The sequence below is a fragment of the Dinoponera quadriceps genome, unplaced genomic scaffold (assembly GCF_001313825.1).
Source record: "Dinoponera quadriceps isolate SergipeBrazil2010 unplaced genomic scaffold, ASM131382v1 scaffold173, whole genome shotgun sequence".
In the NCBI taxonomy this organism is placed as follows: Eukaryota; Metazoa; Arthropoda; class Insecta; order Hymenoptera; family Formicidae; genus Dinoponera; species Dinoponera quadriceps.
In genome coordinates, this window is record NW_014554304.1 from 38469 (window position 1) to 42606 (window position 4138).

A 4138-nucleotide genomic window follows, 5' to 3' on the forward strand; every position below is an offset into this window, starting at 1 on the left:
TATACGTTCTGTCTCTGTCCCAGTGCCTCGTTGCATTGCGCCTTTGGAGGTTGGTGAATCTTTCCATGTTATTTTGTTGCAGTACGTTAACCTTCTCGTTTAGCTCGGTTACGTATGTAGTGAGGTTTTATATTTGACTTAGTAGAGCCTCTATTAGAGAGTCCTTTCCTGTTGCCTCTCAGTAAAGGATTTTCTTCTACGCTACCGTTCGTGTGATGCGCGACGGTGGTTCGTAATCTATTGATTTCCTCGTCTATTGCGGGACCGTCAATATACGGTACATCTTTTTCTGTACACCTGTACATATTTAAGTTATCAAATAATTCGTTTGGGTCAAAAGCGTTCTCATCGTAACAAATTTAAAGAAAATTTGCCACAGGCTCGCTAAATAGCCAGGATCTGTTTTTGCAAGGATTACGCGGTATATTACTACATTCGGACATTTAAGCGAACGATTTGGTTTCTCGCTTGTGTAAGTATGTGTATACGCTTGCGTGTGTTAGATTAGGACTTACATTAATAAGATGGGACACATGTTGACGTGTCGCGCTATCGCGTTCTCGCACGGTTCATTATCGGTGCTCCGATTGTCCGGTGTTCAGTTGCCTGGCGCTTGTCGCTGCGTTGAGGTAGGTCGTTCCTGCTGCTTTTGCTGCTTCGTCGCCTCCTCTGCTAACGTGGTTGGCCCGCGTTGGTCTTAGCTCCGACGTCCGTTTCTTCTAGGTTGCCACGTAGATTTCTCCTTGATTGTCCCAAGATGTGTTGCGCACTAGTCTGCTACTTGGAATTGCTTTTTCACAGAATCCTTCTCCTTGTTCTGTTGCAGGCTGTTGTTGGAGGGCGGATCCCACCGCTGTCACCAATTTGTTGCGTGAGTCGAGTCGACGTGAGTAGTGTAAGGTGTCCGTCACAGCGCGGTAGAACAGAAGGCGATGATGACAATAAATTATCTCTCGTTCGAAGATGAATTTGTCTTTATTATGTTTTCCGCCCGATACAGTATTTCCAGTGTGACCGACAGCGTGTCGGTCCCCGAGAGCTGAGAGTCTAGAGTCGTGAGTCGCCTCGGTTTCACGTCCCTTTTATCCTTTTTCTATGTCTTAATCAGAGGGGGACAGTTTTGATGTATCAGCGTCACTTGGGTGTGGAAGCTGACCATCTTGATTTCGGTTTTGCGTTCGCCAGAATGCAGAATTGCCTTTCCGCAAAATGACGTTTCGTAATTTGACGTTTCGTGCTTTGTTTATGGCCATCGACATGTCTCATTGTTATGCTTACAACATCCTTCCTTCGTTGGAGAAAGAAAACGCAGGAACGACGTTTTCGTTTACAGCAGTTTTTTCCATTGACAATATTTTGCTATAATCGTTTATTTTTTAACTATTATATTATTTTTACTCGTCGGTTTTGTTTCGGCCGTTTTCTCTTAATTTACAGCGATAGTATTTCTATATCTTGTCATATGTCGCTGTTGCGTTCTATAATAATTGGATTATTTTTCGTAATGTTTTCTAATGATCCTTCCGATCGCCTTCCTACTTCCTAATTCGAAACCTACCCCGGTTATTTTACTGACCTGTTCATCCGTATCCGAGATTTCCAAACCAAAGTCAAATTAAACCTAGAACAAGCAAATATTCGATCAAAAATTTATTACGACCGCCGCATTAATAAACAAAATTTTCAAGTTGAAGACCATGTATTTATGTTGACCTACGCACCTCTTAAACTCGTAGACCAATATTCAGGTCCTCACGAAATTCTTGAAGTACTTCGAGATGGCAACATTCGCATAGAGACAAAATTCTTAAAGCGGGCCACCTAAAAATTGAAGATTAAAATATTAAAAAATAATGTACGTACCTTGATAGTACTTTTAAAAATAAAAGACACGTATTTTTTCTTTTTTTGAAAATTCGATTTTTTTCAAAGTTATTAACAATATCATTTTTTCCCTATATTTTATAAAAAAATTATTTTCTCCTGATTGGCTCAACAAATCTTTATAAAATTTTATGAGTAAGTCGGAAAGAATAGCTTTTAAGAACATATTTTTAGAATTCACGCAGCATGTAATTTGATTAAACAAATTCATAAAAGTTATAAACAATTAGAAATTACATGTACTTCTCAATCAGTTACGACAATAATTTTTACATATTTCGATTCCTCATTCAATTTCGAATAAATGAGTGAAAAAAAAGTTGGTAACTCACAATAGGTAAATAATAACGTTCATTTGTTTACATCGCTCTTCGACGCGCAGCGGCGCGAACTGGACGCGGCGCTCTGTTAGTAAATCATTTGCGTGTATTTTTTGATAAAAATGCGAAAATTTTGATAATATTATTTTATTATCTTATTAAAACAAAACATAGTTACAGAATCAAGTTTGTTTTAAGTAATGTTTTTATTATTATCATTATTATTTTTATTATTAAATGTATTTAAATACAATTAAAAAAATTCTACTTTTAAACCTTGTGAACCTTACTATTTTAGTTCTTGTTACGCTTTGAATGACAGATTTTTCAGATTCTGAAAACTTTTTACATAATAATTGATTTTTATCGGGGATTGGTGTAAAACAATGGTACTGTAGAGTGTATTTTAAAGTTTTTGCCATAACGTATCGTGACTTTTTTGTGCAATGTTTAGTTCGAAAAATCTTCATTTATTTTATGCACTTCTTCGGAACAAAAATCAAAGTTGATGTTTTTGAAAAAAGTTTTGGCCCATTCATAAAGAAATTTTGGCGATGAAATATGTTTGTCATCTACACATTGTAAACTGGATCGATATGCATGTCTTTTCACTGTACCTCCAAGTCCATCGCAAGCCCCTTTGCCGTGTAAAGTAGCAAAAAAATTCTATTGTGCTTTTATGTTAAAATCTTCTTCGTATTTTATTAAATTAATAAAATTAAATTTATTTTTGTATTGAGATCCAGCGCCGTCAAAGAAGTAACAAATTTTCTTGATGTAAACTTATCCAAATTTTGTTCCAATATTTTTCCAATAGAGGGCTTTACTAATCTGTATCTCGCGTTGTATAAGTCCGATCGGATTACGCCGGATGGCGTTAGAAAGATAAGATTTCGTACTAAAAAAACCTCTTAGACAGTTTTGTGATTGCTTGACTCAGTATTGTTTGAGCGCGCGTCAAAGATGGACACCAGCAAAGAAAAAATACGCCATATTTTACAGTTTTTCTTCGATAAAAGCGAAAACGCAAGCCAGGCGGCTAAAAATGTGAATAGTGTTTATGGTCCTCATACTGTAAGAGCCAATCACGCGTAATTTTGGTTTCGTCGATTCAGTTCCGGTAATTTTGATGTTAAAGATGCACCACGCTCCGGAAGGCCAATTGTTGAAAATGTTGATAAAATAATAGAAATCGTCGAGTCCGACCGTCATGTAAGCACCGTTTCGATTGCCAAGGAACTAAACATTGCACAAAAAACCGTTTGGAACCATTTAAATGAGGCTGGATTCCAAAAGAAGCTCGATGTGTTGGTGCCCCACGAATTAACGCAAAAAAAACTTCATGGATTGAATTTCCATCTCCGAATCGCTGCTGAATCGCAACAAGATCGATCCATTTCTGAAGCGGATGGTTACTGGTGATGAAAAGTGGGTCAATTACGACAACGTCAAGCGAAAACGATCGTGGTCGAATCGCGATGAGCCGGCGCAAACGGTGGCCAAGCCAGGGTTGACGGTCAGGAGGATTTTGCTGTGTATTTGGTGGGATTGGCAGGGAATTATCTACCATGAGCTGCTTCCCTACGGCCAAACTCTTAATTCGGACCTGTACTGTCAACAATTGGACCGTATAAAGGAAGCAATCGCCCAGAAGCGGCCAGCTTTGGCCAATAGGAGAGGAATTGTGTTCCATCAGGATAACGCCAGGCCACACTCATCGATAGTGACTCGCCAGAAGCTCTGGGAGCTTGGTTGGGAGGTTCTTTTGCATCCACCTTATAGTTCGGACCTGGCACAAAGTTATTACCACCTGTTCCTGTCTATGGCGAATTTTTTGCTAGTGAAAAATTCGCCTCAAAAGAAGCTTGTGAAAATCGACTTTCCCAGTTTTTTGCCAATAGGGACGAGGGTTTCTATGAGAGAGGCATAATGAA